Genomic DNA, 24,549 nt, shown 5'->3' with positions numbered 1-24,549 from the left:
TACAGAACCCCGAAATTTTTAGAAACAAAAAAGAAAATGCAAAGAAACCCATAAATTTGTAGGGGAAATCTCCTTAAAGTAGTCCCCATAACAACGTTTGTCTTTGAATAACCTTTGAAACCTAGCTTAATGAATTGGCAACATTACACGTGAGAGAAAATCTGTTTAATTGATTGATTTATTTATTTCGTGATTTAAGTTCACTTTATGCACAGTAAGGCTAATCGCAACTGGACCTACAGTATAAAATGGGGTACGAACCACCATGTGCCTCCAACGGAGACGACGCTACAAATGCGCTATAGGGAGCCCCCTCCCCCATAAATGTTTAATGATTAACAACCACCAGTCACACAATGTTCCAAAATATTTACGATGGCCCTTTTTTCGAAACTTGGTTCGTACTCCTTTACAAGTGTCCGCAGTGGCGGCGAGTAGGGGCGGAGGCGAGAGGAGGCAGTTGCCCCCCTACTTTTTGCCACTTTAGTTTTTCACTACTCTAACCTTATGTACTCGTACCAACGAAAATTAAACTCTCCTTGCCCCCATAGTTTTTTAACCTAATCGCCGCCACTGGGAGTGAGTGATACAAATGTTTTATACCAAGGAATGCCCGACCCTGTGGCCGAGTGGTTAGCACATCGCGCTGCGACGCCAAGGGTCCCGGGTTCGAATCCCGGTCGGGCTTGGTTGTTTGTGAATGTCCCTTCATCAATTTCATCATTTCATCACTCATCCCCATCTTCGCAAATTAGCCAAGAGGCACAAAACGCGAAGTAAAATAAACTAAATCAAATGAAAATCAAAAAAATTATACCAAGGAATAAATCCCTTCAATTTCAAATTACGTAATTAACGTGATTCACATTTCAAGTGCTCCTTGAACAGTTTAGGATCCATTAGTTAGCAACAGTGACTGCATGACTCATGTATCTGGAGACAGTGCAAAACTGGATTGAGTGTTACCTGAAGATAAGTGAGCTGGTTCTTGCAAGGCCTGTCAATTACCCGTTGGCTTTCGATGCTATATAGTTCGATGCCTATAGTTTTACCTGCCCGCTCGCCAGCCAATCGGGCCTAAAACCTATTACATTAACATTACTAAGATCTATTTTTTTTACAAATTTAATTCAACCCTTGTTGTTCGTAGTCTGTACTCTACATTTCTGTTATTCGCCATTGCTTTAAACCGGCCTCTCTCTCTGATGTTTAACTCAAGGCAATCTGATATCTGTCCTTTTCGTTTCGGTCGCAGCAGTGAGTTCTTAAGAGGTGAGTATCCTAAACTTTCGGATGAGACATTAAAATTGCTCATACCGTTCTCCACCTTGTATTTCTGTGACAAGAGATTTTCATCTCCGATTCAATTGAAAAGCAAGTACAGAAATATACTTGACGCGCACTCACATTTACGACTTTAGTTAAAAAACATTGAACCCATCATACCCCATCTTATGGTTTGATTTTTTTTCTGATTTGATTTAGTTTATTTTACTTCGCGTTTTGTGCCTCTGGCTAATTTGCGAAGATGGGGATGAGTGATGAAATGATGAAATTGATTAAAGGTCATTCACAAACAACCAAGCCCGACCGGGATTCGAACGCGTCACCCTTGGCGTGGCAGCGCGATGTGCTAACCACTTTTTTTTATTACATTTTGCAATTTATTACATTACATTTCCAATTTACATTTTAACTCATTGGGCAAGTAAACATTACAGTAAGAAAATCAGAATACAATCTATTTCTTTTACAGTGAGGTATCCTGTGGTATTCTTGATGGAGGTAATTTACAAATTGTATATTAAAATCTGGTTGCCGAAATGTCGATAGGAAATAGGCATAGTGTCCTAGGAGCCATTGTACACTTTTACGTTTTGTTTTTGGGTAATAGGCAAAAGCTGGATATAAAAGAATATCTACAGAGATGTTATACACTGATGTTCGACAAATAGTACTCACAAGTTTCCTTATATAGAGCCATGATGTCTCTATTATTTGGCATTCACTCAGTCTATGGACTAAACTATCAGATACATTACATCTAGCACACATTGGTGTATTTATTAATTTAAGATCATAGAGTCTCTCTCCAGTGATTAATTTTTGGTGGACAATTATATACCATGCTGATCGGATTCGTGATGTAAGATGGTGAGCCTGAATATTATTCCATATTTCTCTCCACTTCATTCTTGGCTTTTGCTTAATAATTTTACATGTTGGTTGTTCTACTGTAATTTACATAGTCTGCGATATATTTCCGATGTCACTGGTATTGTTAATATCGGAGATTGTAATAGGGCATAACTAATATCCACTATTGTTGACTTAAAATACCATAAAGTGTCTACCAGTCTAGTAATATCAATAGGAGCCTCTACTGAAATATAGTCCGAAGCGTTTCTCAAAACTTTACTTGTGAGGATGAGTGGATGCTGAATCAATGTCTGCGTGTCAGCTTGAATACGTAAGGCCTGGCATTTGAGTTCTATATTCACAAGATTCATTCCTCCCTCGGCAAAAGGCAAACAAAGTAACACATGTTTCACCCTCAATATCTGACCATTCCAAATAAACCAATTTACTGCACTCTTAAGGTTATTTATATCTAACTTCCGTAGTGGGAGGATTTTTGCCGTGTACCAGACCTTTGAGAGTGCATACACCTGTACAAAGGTCACCCTTGACTGTAAACTAAGGCTGCGAAATTTATTTGTTTGTAATATCGCTTTAACCCCAGTTAATACTCTATCATAATTTAATTGGATCATACTTTGAATAGAGTGCGTATATATTATACCTGGTATAAGTATCGTTTGTACAACCTTAAAATTACCTCGCTGCGAGTGAGAATGAACCAAATTTAAATTCAAAATTGACGATTTTTCTTGGTTTATTTTTAATCCCGACCATTTTCCAAATTTCTGTAATACTTGACATGTTTCATTAATATCAGACTGTTCATTTATTAATACAGTAATATCGTCAGCATACGCTAACACCTTAATGGTAGTAGAGTGTATGTTAATTCCTTGAACTTTTCGGCCTAATTCAGAAAGGAAGGGTCTCAGTGCAAAAAAAAACCCTAACATCGACAAAGTATCTCCTTGTCTTACACCTTTATTAATATAGAGTTCTTTTGTCAGAAAACCATTTATTTGAATTTTTGCTGTTGCATGTCTATAAAGACTTTTAAATACTGAAAGAAAATGTCCACGTCTACCGTAACCATGCAAAACGTTAAATAGATATTCATGATTTATCGAGTCAATAGCACGTTCAAAGTCTAATTCTAATATAGCATTTTCAGAATTTTTGTTCTGTAGTCTATAACATGTAATTACTTCACGCATCGTTTGTAAAACATTTGTGATTTTCTTATTTAAACCAAAAACATATTGATCCTCTCCTACTAATTTGTCGACATAAGGCATAAGTCTGCCAAGCATACATCGCGCCAATATTTTGTAATCCGTACAAAGGAGGATGATGGGTCTATAATGACCAGCTTCGCTTGGTTTTGGACATTTTGGGATTAGAATTATAATACCCGTATTGGAAGATTTACCCATTTGATACTTGCTAAACACTGCATTTATCCAATCCGTTATTGTTTGACCCATCAATTTCCAAAATGTTTGATATTGTGTATCCCATCCCAACCAGGAGCTGAAAATGATTGCCCTACCTTAATCGCTCGAAACACTTCCTCACTTGTATATTCTTTGTTTAAGTTTTCACTTTCTTCATCTGTAAAAACCTCTGATTCGGATGCCAATGCATCCATTAAAGCTCCATTATGTAAGGCTGGTTGGGAATATTGTTGCTCAAAATAATTATAAATGCGATTACGTATTTCAGGGGCTGAATTGATCTTTGTTCCCCCATTATCAAATATTTCACTAATACATTGTCTTTTAGCATTTTTTCTTTCATGAATTACATGGCTGATAGAGGGGACCGCATCGTTGTCAAAATGAGGAACTCTACTACGAATTTTAACCCCTTGACGCCTTTCTGCAGTCATTTTTAACAGTACAGCTTGTATACGTTTGACTTCAGTTTGGACTTTTTCCCGTCTGTTGCTTGCTGAATTTGTTCACGCAACACCCCGTAGTAAAAATTATATTTATTTGTCCCATCTCTCGACCGTTCCTTACAGTAACTGATACAAAATCTTTTTATACCCGGTTGGGGAATCTCCTCCCACCAGCGGATTATATCTATCCTCCTCAGACGGTGTGTTATCCATCTCGACCAATGGTCATTAAATGCTTCTTGGAAATTTTTCTCATTAAGAATTGAAGCATTTAATTTCCAACAACCGTACCCTCTAGGGACTATTGGAATGTCTACATTTATCATCATAATGACAGCACTGTGATCTGAAAAACATGTAGGTGTTATACTGATGGACTTTACGTACTGACGTAATGTGGGTGTTACATAAAATCTATCCAATCGGGATGCACAATTGTCACGTATATACGTAAAACCCCTCTGCCCAAAACATTTGTCACTCCAGACATCTGTGAAGTTAAAGCCACTTACTAATTTTTGCAATGAATTCGACGTTTTAAATCCAGGTCTTTGATCCTGCGGATACAATACACAATTGAAATCTCCCCCACATATTATGTGTTCTCTCCTACCCTGCCTTTCAACCGCAACTTCCTGCGCAAAAAACTCATTTCTTTGTTTTCTACACTGTGACCCGGACATATACTATATTATATGTCCATACATATTCAACTTTTGCTAATATGATTCTATTATTATAATGACATACCACATTTGTGAGGGGAACCGTATTACGTGTTAACAAAGCTGTTCCTGTCGAATGGAAATTTGCATTATTATGAACTCTTATCGTTGGGGAAAAATTGAAATTCATTTGTCCGCATTCTTGGAGAAATACAATATCTAATGATGTTTGGATAATAAAGTCCTCTAATGCCGCCTGTTTTGTAAGGGATTTCATTTTGTTTATATTTATCGTCGCAAAACGAAGGGTCGTCATCATAAATACTATGAACAAAATTTTTGGGATTGGGTATTCCCAATACTTATACTCCCACCTTTGCCCCATCTAAGAGTCATAGTTCTTACACTATTTTTATATACACCTAATGTTATACACCAAAAATTAACAAACACACTAACAATATTATTTTAGTAGGGGGAGGAAATACCCCTTCCCTTTGTATACCTTAATCCATAAATAACTACCACCACGCAATTCAATATCTTTAACTTACTGACAGTCCATATAAAAATATTCATTCCAAATAATACTATTTTCTAATCTTAAAGTGATTACCTGTACCCAGTATTCACAAACTTTCATGGCCTATCGGACTTGGATCAATAACCATGTCTTGTACATTTGTTTTTACATGTCGCAATGATAGTCTTTTCGTCCGATTTCTGCCTGACGCTTTCCTTATACTCTTTGGTCGTTTACGTGAGCCGGAAACCGAACGACCCGTACTACTTTGGACACTTCCACTTTCACTATCAGTTTCCGAATCTTTTTCCTGTTCAGATTCTTGTCTGAAATCCTTTTGCTTGGTCTGATTCTGCTTCCTCTCCTTCTTGTTCTGTAGCACTTCATCACTAATTAAGTCCAAGTGAGCCAGTATGGAAAAACACATAAGTTTTATACCTGCATTTGAGGCTTATAACCCAAGCCAGATACAAATTCATATATTAAAAGATTCAATGCTTTTATTGAGGCTAACGATATACAAGAAGGGAAACGAGTGTTTACTCTTATTTGTGTAATCGGCAGTTTACCATATCAAGAACTGGAACACAGATTAAGTTCAAAGGATCCACAAGATTCCACTTTGGAGGAACTCTTTGATACATTGCGAAAAATATATGCACCACAGGTTAATAAATGGATTCGCTTTTATGCAAATAAAGCAAGAGCAAGATGAGACAGCTACATCTTACATAAATCGTTTAAAAGTTGCTGCAATAACTTGTGAGTTTACAACAGATGAATTAGACACTCGTCTTAGAGAAAAACTCGTGTTTGGACTACCCGATAGTATACTAAAAGATAGATTACTGTCAGACATGCCCAACACATTCGAAGAGGTTTGTGATGTAGTACTCCAACATGAGATAATACGCGAAAATAAAAATAAAGTCAATCAAAATGAATTTTTGTAGGTGAAAATAAACAAATACAAGGCTCACGTAGATTCGGTACAAACAATTCGTTTGCTGAAGCTCATTTTTCAAAGAAACAACAAGATACAAGAGAATCAAGATTCGGAACAAATAATGCATACAAAGGCATGATACAATCTAAACCACATACTGCATTTAGCCAAAAATATGTATCACAGCAAAATCAGGCAAATGATATAAAATGTAAGCGCTGTTCAAAGTTAGGTTGTACATTCAAAGAGAACTGTCCTGCATTCAATGCTACTTGCAGTTTCTGTAAGAAGAGAACACATTTCTTGGCTGCATGTTTCGAAAGAAATAAACAATGGAAGGAACCTGCAGTCAATATATCTAGTATTTATAAAGGAAATTGTGAAATGAGAAACAGTAATTTGAATACCAAAGATAATGGTTATGGACAACACAATTCTCAACTTAGCTTATTATCTATGCAAGAAGATAGTGCATATACTTTTTTAACTACAAACACGCAACAAATGTACAATAAAAAAGCAAACGAGTCTATTTCTAATTTGCAACATGCATCTCAGATTTCATTGCGAAATTAACGTTCACCTTTGTACATTAATATTATAATACAAGACCAATCGTTAGAAGCTATTGTCGATTCTGGTAGTTTTGCTAATTTCATTTCCAAAGATTTGTTAACTAATATTATTGGCAACTTCACACTAAGTCCGTTATTAAATTCATATACTTCGATATCAGGTGAAAGATTGTGTTTATTAGGCCAATTAATCTTAAAACTTTACTATCATGGCAAAATGTACATTATGCCTTTTGTTGTTGGCGATAAGATTAATACAAATATATTAATTGGCAGAGTTGGAATGAACATATTATTTGGTGATTGGCGCAGCAAACTTCTAAATGAGTTTCCTGAAACTGATTACATTCAAAATGAAGATTCTACACATGATTGCTTAGGTCTGGAATCAAAAGATTCGCTACCAGATGCTTGTTCGAAAATTCACCGTTCAGGCATAATGGATACTCCAAAGGTACATGAACAGAAGTTTGATTACGTGGGTGAATGTTCACGAACATCAAATGTGCAAGGGCAAAATAGCAAAGTCATGATTCTGAACAAACATAAAGCCGACGTACATAATTCAAGTAATGTAAAACAAATGAACATTGAAGACTGTCGTTCACAATTACTGACATCTTTTGCAGAATTGTTCAATGAGGATATTAGTACACCCATTAAAGATTTCAAGGTATCAATAACTTTACAGAAGAATGCTAGTGTGTTCAGGAAAGCGTACAGAATAGCATATTCATTACGAGATCAAATAAAACAAGAAATAGATAATATGTGTAAGCAGAATATAGAACATTCAGAATGGGCTAGTCCTATTGTGTCAGTTAAGAAATCAAATAATTCTATACGTATCTGTGTAGATTACTCGAAGACGGTCAATTTTCTAACCGATGGTTTTAAATATAATTTTCTTAGTTCTGTATATTACAAATCTTTTTTCTTTGAGATAAATCTATGTACATCGGCCATATCCTAGTTTCTTTAAAGTTATGGTAAGTGTAATGTAATCCTTTTTTTCACCTGCAATCAGACAGCTCACTGATACTTCAACGGACTCCAAGAAAAAGGTAAATTAATAATTTTAAATAGATTTTAATATGATTGAAATTCTGTACTATAATATGCACATGTAAACTAGTAATTATATTAAAAATCTTGTCTTTGTATGTATCGTAAATTGTGACTAAATTAATTTCTTACAGCTTCTATCACATTCTTCCAATTTCATTTTTTTCTAAAATAATCAAAAGGAAAGAAATGGTAACTAGAGATTTCATTTAATTTTTGTTATTTAGATTTGCTGTTCTACCACTTTTGGCTAATTGCAATGATGAGGATGAGTGTTGATATGATTAAACTGATGAAGGAATACTCACAAAGAAAATCCATTCCTAGGCTGGGATTCGAACCTTGGATCTTTGATATCATAGGTTTCCCAACACGAGAGAGTTACTGTCAGAATCATTTTCTTTAGATTTTTAATAAACAAAAATTTCATAATAATCAATTGGTGACAATTTTTATCTTATTGGAATATAAATGGTGTCTTTTAAAAATTAACAGGGCTTATAAAGTTTCAAATTAGTTCTAAAATATATTTTATGCACTTCAACATCTCCCTTCTTCATTATCTTCAGTAATATTTTATTGTCATGCAATTAATGCTAACACTGTTAAGCCTTGTGTAGATCCTCCGGCGTGTGAAACTGATACGGTATCTCCTAACCACTTTACCATCAGACAATATTTTCTCCTCATGAGGAGTGCTTGGAAATCTTTAAAAGTTGAAAGTTTTCTTTTTCTCGAAAACTACTGGCTAATGAACGCTATAATCTTGGCATATAGGTACCTATGGAGTATCCTACAATTACAGTCACAACCTCAATTTTCTAATCCGTAGCGTATCCATGTAAAACGACTCTGATGTAAAGATAGCAGATTTTGCTTTAATTTTTTGTGACTTTCATACTACCTTTCTTTAATTTCCTACAAAAGAGTGTTTGTGTGTGTTGTTTGCAAAATATAAAGAAGCGGGTGGGGATTATATTTCTAATTCACATTGAACGAATTCGTCTTCCCTTATAATCATGCCGTATGCTGGAACGAATTCGTGATGTTGCGGTTATCGCACTGGGTTGTCATTCTAAGGGTCGTAAGTTCAGATCTCCACTGTGGCAAAGTATTTTCGTAAGCGTTATTCGTTTCCCATTGTTACTATTTGAATTAGTCTTTTTTTGAAATTTACAATGAAAGATTATACAATAGACCTCTTTCTCTCTTTCAATATGAAAAGAAAAGGATAGGTTTCTTATTATTGGTAATGTTTATGCTTTAAACGCATCTAAAATCCAAAATTCTAATATAAATTATTTTTCTACTGATTTCAAAATCCACTTTATACACAGATAGGCTAATCGGGCCTCGACCTACAATTTAAAGTGAGATACTGTGGTGTTTGTTTCTCGTTACTATTTTTGAAAGCTCCACCACACCCTCCTTTTCCATAATATGGAAATATATATATATATATATATATATATATATATATATATATATATATATATATATATATATATGAGGAGGTTCTTGCATCAGCGAGATTATTTATATTGTATAATTTGCGACGCTCGGAATTTGCAATCTGGCAACGTGGTATCCCCTAGCGGGAGAAACATAAACCGTTGCTAAGAAGCCACGCCCCCCTTGCTCCCGTAGCAAGCGAGGCTGGTTAGACAGACACAGTTGCAGTCAACCGGGGGAAGCAGACGGCTTTTCCGGTAACTGGTGTGACACTAGAACTGCCGTGGCAGGCGGACGAAACTCGAATTCCAGGATTTGCGAGAATCTCTGAACTTGCGTGAATATCGGGAATTATGAGAATCTCGGAGAGCCTACGTTACCGACTCAGCGAGTTTTGAATTTAACTGGCAACGTCTTTATATCGGCGAACCTGCAGTGTTTTTTTTTTATATATAGTGTTTGCCGATTTTCCTCGAGTTTGTTTGTTCTTTGGTCGATTTGTTTCTTTCAAACATGTTACGTAATGCAGCTAGAGATCGAGAGTTCTCAACGTTTAAAATTTCCGAAGATCTGGCGAGGTATGTACGATAAAAGTTTATATATTTGTTTCTATGTAGCACTAGTTTTCAGAAATTTATCTAACTCTGAAAGTTATTTTTACAACTATGCCTGATACCATTGAACGTACAGTAAAATAATATTTATTTTGCGTAATTTCATGTTCACCTCGTGCTTGGACGTGTACTAGCTTGAAACAGCCTTTCTTTCTAGTAAGTCAAAACTTGCTAAAAAATTGAGGGTGGGCTATGGTTCCTTTATTGTCTAAGAAGAAAACTATGTGTACAGTCACGGCACGATGTCATTTTTGAATAAATGCCAAGTGTTTCGTCTGTTTTGTCAATAATTGCATCACGTCGTTAAAGAAAAAATGCCTTGTATATTTCCTCTATCATTGAAAGTTGCGTATATTGGCTAATTTTAAATTCAAAAGAATTTATGCCTCCAAGCAAGAGGGAACGGAAAACTTTTGAGTTTCAAAATTTTTTTTTTAATTCTACCATGTGTGTCGCACATGTCAACACATGATTTTTCAAGCAAAAAAATATTCAATCTGTATTATATTAATCTATGTTGGAATCTTTTCTTTAAAAATATGTTATTGTTAATGGGTAATGAATTGTTTAACTTAAATGTTGAAACTATAGAAATATTAAACAACTATGTAATAACCATGGTAAATTGTAAACAACAATATGATATAAAAGAGCTAGACTTTTGTAAGATTACGGGACATTCTCCTCGTTGCCGAAAGGTTGATGGTTCAGGGGACGTTTGGGGAATATCTTGCTTCAATCTTCGGATTGGCTGGTGTACTTGTACTCCATTTTGGCAGATATTCTACAAACCCAACTCTGAATAAGGTGTTCTCCTGCATCATCAAAAGACCAGGGTTATAAACTTCGGTATAACTAATATTTTTAGGCCTACAAGTTATACCGGGTGAATTGTCTGTTTGGAAAAGTGTTTGTATTACATCGAAGTTTAAATAAATCTTCGAGTAAAAGGTCTTAAAGATCTTTCATTTCAAACCTACATAAGGTGATAATTAAAAAATAAATCCTGCACAACAGACCACGCAAGGGCTTGGTCCTACTAAGCCTTAGAAGCCTTTGAGAAGTCCGATAAAAGGGTTGTAACCGGACTAACATAAAGCCCTAAAGGCAGAAGGTGCGTGTCAGTGACTTTTGGCGACCGTGACGAGGACCATCGAAGCAACCACCTGTGGATCTTCGTGGCCCAGCAGAAGAAGTAGAAGCCTGTTTCAGAAACAGAAGAAGAAGCCTGTTCCAGAAACAGAAGAAGCAAAGATGATAGGTTCCCAGAGACCTTTGACCAGGCAGCAAAAGGAAAGGCTCGTTTGCTGTACGAATGAAGAAAAGAAGGAGGAAACCTTATTACCATGCTCCGGCTGCAACAGATACGTTCATGAAAGTTGCGCGCATAAAACCCCAGGATCTGACGTAGCAGCGGAGGTAGACGTTGAATGTAGACAGTGCGTGGAAAAACAAGTTACGCCAACCCCAACAGATGATAGTTGGAGGGAAATGATGATCTCCTTTATGACAGATTTTAAGAAAGAGAAAGAAGCAGAAAAAAGCAAAGATTAAAAGAGAAGGAAGAAGATGATCAGAAATTCGCACGTTTAATCGAGAAGCTAGAAGAACCTGAAGTTTTACAGAGGATGCAAAGACAGATAGAGAAAGAAGCTGAAAAAGAGCAAAGAATAAAAGACAAGGAAGAAGGCGATCAGAAATTCACACGTTTAATCGAGAAGCTAGAAGAACGTGAAGTTGAACAGAGGATACAAAGACAGATAGAGAAAGAAGCTGAAAAAGAGCAAAGATTAAAAGAAAAGGAAGAAGAAAAAGAGCAAAGATTAAAGGACAAGGAAGAAAATGACCAAAAGTTCGCACGTTTGATTGAAACCTTGGGTGAAAGAGATGCTGAACAGAAAGCAGAAAGAGAAAGGGAACGAGAAATGAGTAAGAAAATGTTTGAAGATTTTAAAATAAATCTAGGAAAAGAAATATCCGAAGCGATAGCTGAAATCAGGAAAAAGAGAGACGAAAAATATGAAGAACTAGTGGAAAGAAGGAGAGAAGATCGGCAGATACGAGGGGGTGCTGAAAAGTTCGTAGCCCAACCCAGAATGAGTGCACGTGGAATGATGAAATTTTGCAGTTATTCTACATACTCCCCCCGAAGTGCAATACACTTCCTTGCATGGTGCTCCAATTTTTGCAGACCAGTGAAAAAAAATTCTGAAGGTTGTTCCACACATCACTGTTCTGTAGCGCTTATCACCTCCTTATCAGATCCAAAATGGCGTTCTTTCAAGTGTTGTTTGAGTTTGGGGAATAGGAAATAGTCTGACGGAGCTAGATCTGGGGAATAAGGGGGATGATCTAGACATTGAAACCCTAGATCATGCAATGTCAGTTGTGTTTGCAGTGCTCGATGGACAGGGGCATTGTCCTGCAGGAACAGAATTTCTTTCTTCATTTTTCCGCGGAGTTGCACTTTCAATTTGTCTTTCAATTTTGTGAGTAATGCAGAGTAATACTCTGCATTAAATGTCTGACCCTTGGGCAGGTAGTCTATGAGTACAACTCCATCCTTATCCCAGAAGAATGTTGCAACTCGAACTTCTTGGGGCAAGGGGGACCTGAGTGCCGCCACTCCATTGACTGTTGTTTCGTTTCAGGATCGTAGTGGTAGAACCATGTTTCATCCATGGTTAATATTCGTGACAGAAATTGGTCGGCATTGCGTTCAAAATGTGCAATGACTTCCCTTGATGTCCTCACTCTTTCACGTTTTTGATCTGCTGACAAATGTTTGGGAACCCATTTTGCCAAGAGCTTGCGCATATCCAAGTCATTATGAATTATGGTACCAACGCGTTCCCGAGAAATGCCCATAATCTCTGCCACACGTTTTCCTGAGATTCTGCGATTTTCAAGAATAAGGTCATGAATTTCATCCATGATTTTGGGGACAGTCACTGTTTTTGATCTTCCTGCACGTGGAGCATCATCTGTTGAAAAATCGCCACGTTTAAAATGTTCCACCCACTTCTTAACAACTGCATATGATGGAGGATAGTTCCGTAGTGTTCCACTGATTTCCTCATGAATTTGCTTTGACGACTTTCCTTGGTGGAACAAAAATTTGATGACAACTCTGATCTCGATGTTTGTGAAAATCGCTGGCTGGGCACACATGATCACTTCCGGGGCGTGAAAACCACAATACCAATTCCGTTATTAATTTGAAAATTTGCATGTGTACATACCAAGATATGTTCTTTAAAACTGTAAAGTTTCATCATTCCACGTGCACGCCTTCTGGGTTGGGCTACGAACTTTTCAGCACCCCCTCGTAGATGATGACCGTTTTAAACAGCTACAAGAAAGTTTGAACCAAGAAATAAAGAATCGAGAGGACAAGGATAATGTAAACTGCGGTTTACTAACCGAACTGAAGGAAAGTCAGAGGGAAATATCCGTAAATTTGGAAGGTCAAATAAGAAAAACGAAAGAGGTCCAAACACAACAAGTGGAAATTATAAAAACGTTAACCTCAAAGTTGGAGACCTTACAGCTAGGCAAGGAGAATAGGCATGAAGAGATGGAAACTCTGCCAAAGAAGATATGTGTAAGAACCTCTTGCTCCTCGCATTCTTCCAGTTCCGAATCTCCCGAACATTCTGAACCATGCCAAAGAAAGAATCGAAGAGGGAGTGGCAGAATAGGACGAACTAGAGACTAGTCTACGGAAAAAATGGTAGAAGATAATTCCTACTTAAACTATTCATCCAATCGAATTCTCCGAATGTCTGACGTCAATTCCCTCACCAAGTTTAATGGAGAAATAAATTCAGTATCTGCTGAGAGGTACCTGGAGGAGATAAATACTTATATGGATTTAATGAAAATGCCCATGATGTATCGACTAAAAGTCCTCCCTTCGCTAATGGTGGGTAAATCCAAGGCTTGGTTTATGGCAAACGAAAAGAGATGGAAAACTTTTGAACATTTCCGCTCTGCATTTAGGAAGCAATACGCATCACCTGAAGCAAAACAGAGGGAAATGAATACCCTGAGGAATAAACATTATAGCAAAGGTGCAGGGTTATCATTGGAAGAATATTGCTGGGAGGTATATGCAGCATACTGCAATCTGACGGAAACCATCAACCAATCAGAAGTGCTGAACTTAATCATTGGCCAATTACCTTCACTAGTGCGACAACTGGTACTAACTCGAGATACCGCCAACATAGACCAACTCACGAATTTCCTGGGAAAGTTCGAAGCGTCTGAACAAATGGAAGGATGGAAAGCAGATCACCAACGAACGATGAACGAAGAAATACTCAACCTCCAATAAGGAATCTAGAGCTATCCCGGAGGAATGGAGGAGAAGAAGATAAGAGGCGCACACCGATCAACCAAAGGTTTAATGGAAATCTAAGGTTCCAAAGGAAGGATGCCTATAGAAGGACATTCTGGAATAAGAACCAGAATCAAAGGAACTGGAACCAGTCTCGCAAGAAGGAATGCGGAATACAGACTGACGAAAGTCCAGAAGACTGTGCTTTGAACCCTAGAGCACCTGTATGGGAAATTCCTTCCACTATTAAAGCACCTTCTTGGGAAATTCCCTCTACCAGTCGAGCAAATTTAAACCAGAGGTCGTTGTAGATGAAGCTCTCCTTTCTACAACGCGACACAATCTTGATGTTTGTGAGAGCGAAGAAGACAAACTAATTACTAATGAAAATTTAGATGTTTTATATCTAGATCTAAATTCTTATCCAAATTCAAAAGAAGAGAAATTGTTTAATGTTTTCGAAGTAACTGGGAATTACAGCAAGAAGCCAGAAATTCTAATAGAAGTTTTAGGATTAAAAATAAGATGTACTTTGGATACAGGAAGTGAATGCACCGTCATGAATTACAATGTTTGGGTAAAGCTCCGAGAGAGATTACCAGGCTTGAAACTGCAAAGATGTCCAGGAATAAGGTTAAAGGATTTTGTTGGACATGAGAGGTCCCGTATTGTAGGAAGCCGAACCATTCTTTTTGAAATTGCAGGACACACTTTTGAAGATCAAGTCTACGTAGTGAAGAATTTAGAGGCAGATTTGTTATTTGGATATCCCTTCTTCAAGAGATATAGAGTCAATTTGGATGCAGGTGCCAACAAATTATATTTAACGGTGAAGGGACAAGTCGTTGAAGAAAGTTTGATTCCAAATGGCCAAGAATATAGTTTTCAAGCAATTAATGGTAAGACTTCGTGTGATAAACTATCGATGGCTGAAAGGGAATCGCACTCAGACAATAGGTCCGCCGCCGAGGAAGATATAAGAAAGAAGGCTTTCGCTCCAGGGTTGCCGAATCAAGAAGATGAGGAGAAACTACACTGCCCATTATTTTCTGACAAACAGAGACTTGCAAATACTTCAATCTGCAAGATAAGTGCAGAACAACCTGTATTTCCTTTACAAAATCCATCTCCCATTCAAAAAGAGGAGAATCTAGAAGAAGACCTAAATGGATGGAAGACCTGGCTAATTGACGTCAAGATGTAAAACCATTTTCTGTTTTCTCCAGAAGTTACATGCAAATGAAGAATGAAGTCCTAGAAGACGATCCCAAATGAAATATCGCCTCACATCATGAAGAAGAAGAAGTGAAAGCAAAATGAAAATATACAAAAAAGGAGAAAAAGTTATAAAACAAAATTAAATAACGTTCACTTATATTTAATTTTATTTTCTTCTGGGGGAACGCTATGTGTCGCCCATGTCAACACATGATTTTTCAAGCAAAAAACTATTCAATCTGTATTATATTAATGTATGTTGGAATCTTTTCTTTAAAAATGTGTTATTGTTAATGGGTAATGAATTGTTTAACTTAAATGTTGAAACTATAGAAATATTAAACAACTATGTAATAACCATGGTAAATTGTAAACAACAATATGACATAAAAGAGCTAGACTTTTGTGAGTCTACGGGACATTCTCCTGGTTGCCGAAAGGTTGATGGTTCAGGGGACGTTGGGGAATATCTTGCTTCAATCTTCGGATTGGCTGGTGTACTTGTACTCCATTTTGGCAGATATTCTACAAACCCAACTCTGAATAAGGTGTTCTCCTGCATCATCAAAAGACCAGGGTTAAAAACTTCGGTATAACTAATATTTTTAGGCCTACAAGTTATACCGGGTGAATTGTCAGTTTGGAAAAGTGTTTGTATTACATCGAAGTTTAAATAAATCTTCGAGTAAAAGGTCTTAAAGATCTTTCATTTCAAACCTACATAAGGTGATAATTAAAAAATAAATCCTGCACAACAGACCACGCAAGGGCTTGGTCCTACTAAGCCTTAGAAGCCTTTGAGAAGTCCGATAAAAGGGTTGTAACCCGACTAACATAAAGCCCTAAAGGCAGAAGGTGCGTGTCATATGTATACTTGTGTTTAGTCAAGGCTTGCATGAGATGGTGATAATGAAATTCGTTGTGTGATCCTTTCTGCAAATTATCTTCACACATCTCTCTACTTTTGTGCCCATCTTGCAAGTTGGCTTATGATGCAAGGAGGAGCAACTCCCTTATTTTTCAACAAAAATGGAGAGAAAAGTTGTCTGTGGGCAAACGTATGTATGGTAATCTGGGGGAATTGTTTTATGTCTTTGTAATTAAATTAATTATTATTTGTGCTATGTGCTTGACTCTTTAAACCAATAAACTTTTATTCTTATTTTCAGATTTGCAACTGGTTAGCAACAATCAAAAAGGAAGATGTGAAATATCTGCTTCCCTGCTTTTACTCTGAAGTGACACTTTACTAGCCTTGTGGTAGAAGTTTTTCATTGAATAAAAATATGTTCAGATGCAGCAGTTCAGTTTGAGCCACAACCAAAATATTTCAAGACAAGATATATATGTACTAATGACTTGCCCATGACATTCCCCTGACAATTTTTAAAGGAGATCTCAAACTAATGCACATGTGTGATGTCCTGCCTGGCACAATCCAGCACAGCGGTATAACCGCAGTGAAAAAAATCCGAAATAAATCTTGCAAGATCCCTGTGTACTTACTTCCTTAACAAAGATGAAAGATTTAAGTGAATAGAAAAGCTATAAATGTCAGTATCAACATTATTGACGTTTAGTGAAAATATGTTTCGGAAAAAAAATGTTTTTCACTGATTTGATCAGTTTATGGTGAGACAGTGGCAGTGGGAAAACACTAGTGTATTCTATTTCTAGTTTTATGCCATACCCCAGTTTTTGTGTAATGCTGCTAAATAATATGAACGTTGTGGGGGGGGGATATGTACTACAGGTAAGTTATGTGAAAACATTCCAGACAGAAAAATCAGTGAATACATTTTTTTGTCCCCTGTGAAAATAAGTAGTTTTCCCAGGTTGTGTAAATGATGTGCTAATGGTGTATGATGTTTACCCAGCATTGTGAGGGCAATCTGTTTCTACTTAAAATCAATAATTTTGAGCATTTGTTTCTGAAAGCCAGTTGGTAGGCGTCTTTTTACGAAGGACTGTTTTAGTTTAGGGAGTGACTATTTTCACCAGGTTGTGAAGCTAGCTTTTGAGCTATTTTCACCAGATTTTAAGATGCATGTCAGAGTGTCTACCAAAATAACAAATCTAACGTTTTTGACCTTTTTTCCCCCTTTTTCTTAGCATGTATTTAATCACCCCCTACTTAGGTATGGTTGGAAATTAAGAAAAATACATATTTTTATTCAATGAAAAACTTCTACCACAAGGCTAGTTAAGATGAAAACTGAAACTGTACTTTAAGAAGAGATTTAGACTTGCTTTAGTTATTAATGCTTCACACTTCATCCTGGATGGGGAATGGCCACAATACTTTAAAATATTTTTACAAACCTTTACGCATGCAACAATGCAATTCTTAACAAATTGAAATTAACCACAACTCAAGGCAATTTTAGATTTCCAATTTTATCATAAGCACCAGTAGAGATATACCTATAACAATGTAAATTGACTGTAGTGTAAAAAATAGCAAAAATTCTTGACCACATGCATAATTTCTTGACTGGTAGACATATGCATTTGCATCATCTACAATCTGGCTTGGTCTGCTAAATGGATGTGTGTATTCTTTAATTGCTGATGTGTATGAAGCTTACATTAGTGTGCATTTGCTTTAATTGTTAGGTTAGGCAGATCAGGTTTATGGCTATTAGCATTAGAATCACTTCTGTAAATACTTACCAACGCCTGACCATGTAATTTCTGGTCTTGATCACTTTATACTATTCTCTCTACCTGGTGACGCACCCATTTTTAATTTAAAATAACTTCTTAGGAGTAAGTTCAACAACACTGCCAATGAATGTAATAAAATACAATGTCATAGTATGATTTAGGTAATTACTTTTGCTGGTGCAAATAGACACACGTGCTGTTCCTCAGCACCTGGTGAAAATAGTCGCAGCCTTTAGTTTATTGTGTGTGTTTGTGCATGAGCATATATATGCAGTTTTGTCTGGTTTCAAATACCTTTCATGAAAATATTTTACTCTAGTTTGTTTTTAAATTGATTTCTCGCATGGAAAAAGTTAGCATGCAATGTTCATTGGAAATTATCCATTGTCTGGGGCTTTTACCTATGCTTATTCAACAAGCATGTTTACGACAGAAAACCTCTTCTATTGTCTTTAGTCACTGGTTTTTAATTTCATTGCTGAAATCCTTTTTTTCATTTTTACCTTAATGGTGACATATTAGCAGTAATTATTTCAAATTGAATGGAATTTTTTAAATTCAAAACTGTAGCAAAAATTGCAGTACAAGCATCTCTACAAGTTGTAATCTAATATCAAGGGTCTATTTTTAACAATGGATGCTTATAAGGCACTGTGTTAAGCAATGTTTTGTGTGAATTATATCAGCTATGCGTTTCCTTATTTTAAAATAAAATTGAACTGTTACATTAACATGTCTCTTTTTGCCCTCAGAAGAAATAAGTTCTTTATGGATGGATATTACCGCTCCAATGCCAAAGGCACGAAAGTGCTAAATCTTACTTTTGAGATGAAAGCATTTTAGTCAATATCCCAGATTATTAATAACTTTTGCATTTAATTAAATGTTGTCATTGGGAAAATATGCATCCACTTATGACTATTTATTACGCCATATAAATGTATCACCAAATATTTATGAGCAACTGCACTAGGTTAAATAGTCAAAATTTGCACACTCGTGGTTTTGGCATTTGAACGACAATATGTCTTGCATGTTGCAATATGTTCTGCATGTGATATAAGCGATTTGTTGATTTTAAGTTGATATGATCGTAGGATGGAAAGAAAAATGTGCAGTGCACTTTGCTTCTTATGTTTTGTTCTTTGGCATTGTAGTTTGCAATTATGGAATTTTGTTTCATATAACTACCCCATAAATAACCACAACTTCTAAAAGTCTGATGTAGTGATAGCAGTTTGGTCAACTGAAAAGAAATTGTTATTCATTTCAAACCAATTGAATAGCATAGAATGTGATAATTGAGAATCAGAGTGGAACCATGATTAATATAATGGCAAAGTAGCTACGTATGCATATTTTCTCTTTCTATCCTTCAGCATCAAATATAAAATAATACATGCAGACGGGGAGAAGTAACTTGGAATTATTTAGGTAGGAATTGTTATTTTTGCTTTGTTGCATTACTGAATGTCTGCAAGCAAATTAGTTTTAAAAAATTTCTCTTCTTTCAAAAACCTCATTCCAAATTGTGAGAAAATATTTACAATTCCTTCTCGGAATTCAAGTTCCACCTTTCTGTGGTTTGTTTTCAGTGAAACAGATGAGGGAGAGAAATTTTTTAATAGTACTTTAGTGGCATGTAACAAAGCCCTTTTTCCACAGCAACATATTTCAAGCGAATCTTAAAGAGCTGCCGTGAGAGAACACCTTAGTGATCAGCATCTATGGTAAAAAAAATATTTTGCAAATAAATTCAAATCATGCCATAATGTTTGCTGTGAATAAACTGTAGAGGTGAGTAACATGAAATATCTGTATGAATTCTGTTTTGAAACTGCTACCAAGTATGATGGCAAGTGCAGTTTCTCATGCCGTGACCTTGCTCATTTTGTGCAAATAAAATTTAACATTTCCAGAAGTACTGTATTGATTTTTGCAAGTGCAGTCGGATGTTCATGTAATTACAGATATCAGTACACAAGGGACGTTGTAGTTCTCAATGAATTAGAGGTTAGAGTTTTTTAAAAAAAGGATTGAAACCTATCTTGCCTAATACTTTACAAAATTTTCATTTCCCCCACTTTTTGTTTGCGAGTGCTTTCATCTTATGCAGTGATTTGCTGTTATGGGCAAGTTTCACCTACGTCACAAACTATTGCATTGTGACTTTGAGAAGCTATTATGGAGGCCAAATCTCGTAAACACATGGAATTCAAGCAAGTGGGCTGGAGATTTGAACCTTGTTTATGATGTACTTGGTGCAATGTTCACATTATTGAATCCTGAATTCAATGCACTTTTCTGTCATTATAGTAATTAATTCATTATATATATAATGTTTAAACAGAAGTTCACGATTTTTCCTTGCACATGGCACAAAATTGGCCATGAACATGGTGACTGTGCATATCCTGGCATGACATGAAACCCACCTGTTGAATCCTGTAATTTTCTCATGATAGATTCTGCTAGTTTTTGCAACTAGTATGATGAGAAATTGCATTTTGTTACGAACATAACGCAATGGAGTCTCAAATGTTTTATTTTACAGTACAGCTCTGCAAATATACAAATATAGTCTGTACAGTTTGTTGTAGGTTTTATTTTTCTACCATGTGTTATGAAGATACACATAAAAAAATTCAAAACTACGAAATGCATACTCTTGGTTAGGGTTTCCAAATATCCTTTATTGTGCAATTTCGTATTGTTCCTGTGAAAAGGTATGGTAAAATTTAAGTATTCCCGAAACCAATCTTATATCAACACTTATTCTGATTCTTTGGCCACCCAGAAGTCTATATTTCATCAATTTTACAGAAGAAAGTATTTACCGAACTGACTTTCCGTACACTTTTGAAAGTTCGTAGAAGTGTTTTTTTCCCATTGCTCATGTATTTTTGAAGATTAATGTCTCTTCAATGCACGAAAGCTGTTGCCTCTATGTCTTTCCACTACGTGAATCAAATTTTGCGTGCGTTCGATGATGTAACCCACTGTCAGTGTTTCCAACCACACCGTTGCTCTCCAAGAACATTAAAATTTTAACTATGTTTGCCGAACCTAACCTAGCCTTGCCATGCATGTTTCGTGGGGCTATCCGTGCATGATTTGTGGCGCTATTTAAGAATGTTTTTAACAATTTTGAAGATGACAATTTTAACTATGTTTGCCTAACCGAACCTAACCTAACATTGCCGTGCATGGTTCGTGGGGCTATTCATGAATGGTTCGTGGAGCTATTTATGAATGGTTCGTGGGACTATCCGTGAATGGTTCGTGGGGCTATTTATGAATGTTTTTAACAATTTTGAAGATGACAATTTTAACTGTTTGCCTAACCTAACCTACCTTGCCGTGAATGGTTTGTGGGGCTATTTATGAATGTTAATAGTTTTAAGATGACAATTTAACTATGTTTGCCTAACCTTGCCGTGTATGGTTGGTGGGGCTATTTATGAATGTTTTTAACAATTTTGAAGATGACAATTTTAACTGTGTTTGCCTAACCTAACCTTGCCGTGCATGGTTCGTGGGGATTTTGAACCTCGAAAAAAAATCAGTAACACGAAAGTAGGTATTTTTCGATGAAGGTTGCAACACTGTATAACCACTGATCATCGACAACGCTAGTCAAGATTTCTCCGCCATATTGCGTGTAACGCAAGCGAAAACGAACCAACAAGAATTACTCGATATGTCGAAAATTGAGGTTGCGTGAAAAAAAACGAAATGGCACCTTCAAGAATCCTTAAAAATGCAGAATACATAAGTACCAATGTGAAAAATAAAGGAATATTAGATGTTTCTGGGATACTTAACATTTAATAAAATGATACATTATTTCAATGTAATATGTAATTTGAAAGTATGAAATATATTGTTGTAACCCCGTTTTCCTGGGGTTAGAGAGGTACAGGGAAGTTTCATTTAAACATTTAGGTAGAGCTTAATAATATCTGATGGCTGAACCTGCTCCGTAGGAGGGTAGAGATATGGAAAGTTGGTGTAAAAGGTTATTCACGCTTGTTCATACCTGGTAGATGTGTGTGATGTCTTGTCCTAATGCTTCTCGCAGACCGAATCGTGACAGTTCCAAGGTTCTATCCAGCGATCCTCAGTTCACCAAGCCAAGCGATCCCTTGCGCCTTGTAGCATGCTAGGCAGCGGTAACTCCGTGTTCCATCGTCGTAGTTCAGCAGTGTAAAGTGTTGTTTAAGTAATCGGACTAGTATCCATGTAGCGTCGATGAGTGTCAGAATCCAAAAGAGAGCTAGCTCCGGGTAGGAGCTTGCTTTTATCATTCTAGGCGTCGAAAGGTTGTTAAACCTTTCAAACGCGGTAGATCCTGTTTAGATCCACGCGTTTGCCTTTCCAGTTCCTTGTTTTACGGAAGTTACAAGTTAGCTCATTCTTGGGATCACTCGCTGGTCGGACAAGTTCAGGAAATAAACAAGTGTGAATATTAACATGACGAGGTTTTCTCGGTTTAATGGTCTCCATATCTCTACAATATATTACCTGTGTGTGTTAGTGTAACTGATTTTTATGTACCTGTTCAGTGTGCCCTGTATTGGCAAAAAGGGAAATATGGAAACTCTTACCATGGAGTATGTGGAAGGATTTTTTTCGTCTAGAATGTTTCTCGTGCGGAAAAAAAATCTGATATGCATTATGAACAGAATTTTTCGGAGAAATTTAGCTATTTGTTTTTGCCTTAAAATGTAGCTACTTTAGGATCTCATTGGAAACAAAATATTATTCTTATTACTTTTCACAACATTCTAATTTGTTAATAAAAATGAATTCATTTGTGCATAATATAAAATATTTGCGTATTTCTTTGAACGAAACGAAAAAGGGAACGGTGGTTCCGAGAATGCTGTGCGTTGTCATGGTAACGGCATGACGAAAGCATGTGACGTCACGCTCCCGGCGATACTAGCGCTGCAGCGACAGGCGGAAGAAGCACGCTAGCAGACGGCAAATGATTTCCACGGGAGATATAGGAACATTCCCATCTGTAAAACCTATATCTAATCTGTGGTTGCAGTCAAAGAGGAAAATAGGATGAGAGCTGACTCAGCCCCTAATGTGGAAATCGTACGTCGTCTGCTAGGAGGGGAAAGAAAGGGAGGTAGGGGACTTCAGCTACACTAGCGGCATCTAGTCTTAATACCCCGAAACTCACGAACTAACGCACCCTATACTGTTAATAAGTGAAGGTAGCAGTAGGGGGAAAAATAGAGTTCACCAACAGAAAGTGGCGCGTTTTTTGCAGCCTTAACGGAAAATATCGTAAGGCAAACGCGAAAGTGGCGCGCTCAAGGTTGCCAACCTACTGGGCTCTCGCCATAGCCTTTTACGATGGGGGTTCACCAACATCAAGAGTAGGGCCAAAATGAGAGTTCTGCAACCGAAAGTGAGGCTCGGTGAGGCTCACCTTAATGGTTTGCTCTTGTAAGGCATCAGCGTCTTGGAAGACGTCTTAAGACAAATATCTTAATCTTTAAGAAATGTGGCCGCGGTGGCTCAGTCGGTAACGTTTCTGACTACCATGCTAAAGGTCCCGGGTTCGATCCCCGGCCGGTTCAAATCCGGGAACTTTTCTAACGTTGGAAGCGGCCCCGGCGCCCACCCAGCGTCTAATAACATGGGTACCTGGGGAAACCTGGGGGTAAAGGCGGTCAGGGGCGTGATGCTGTTCACATCACCCCCACTCACGACCGGATCAAGAAAGTGTGGGGCGTTACCCACACACCCCCTATACGCCTTCATGGCGTGGTGCTAAGCACAGGGGAACACTTTACCTTTTTTTTACCTTTTTTAAGAAAGTCGACTTCCGGTTTGTCTTAAGAAAATTTTCTTGAGATAAATATCTAAAGACGTTTTCCAAGACATTGATTTTCTCGGCTCCTAATTGAGCTAGGATGACGATTTTAGGTTTGTTGAATATGATTCGACGAGAACTATTCGACTGGCAAATCAAATCGATTCTACCCCCTCCCCCTCTGTATTTTCTAGCATACTGATCTATTGCGTGCTGACCAAAATCTCTTTTGAGGCAGGGGGCTCTTGTAACGCTACGTATGTGTGTATGTAATGTGATTTGTAGTAAGAGGGGGGCCAAAATTTTAACCTTACGGCTAGAAAATGTTTCTATAAAATAACCATGCCTATGAACCTGTTTGGCTTCATGAAGCAAGCTATGGAAGTGCCCGTCCAGCCTACGTCGTCGAGCTTCGACGAACTGCTGCCTTCCATGCTATCTAAACTTAACGGTCTGTTAATTATACATTTGTATAGCATCCTGACCCAGTACGATGAGGATGTGGGCAAAACTTTCTATGTATTCAACAACAACTTGAATTATTACCAGTTCCCCATCTCCGGCAAACTTAAGTTCGACATGAACCCCGAGAACGAAGGGGAGGCCA

Source organism: Lepisma saccharinum, chromosome 21, assembly GCF_977018435.1.
Source record: "Lepisma saccharinum chromosome 21, izLepSacc3.1, whole genome shotgun sequence".
Classification (NCBI taxonomy): domain Eukaryota; kingdom Metazoa; phylum Arthropoda; class Insecta; order Zygentoma; family Lepismatidae; genus Lepisma; species Lepisma saccharinum.
This window is presented reverse-complemented; position numbering follows the sequence as displayed.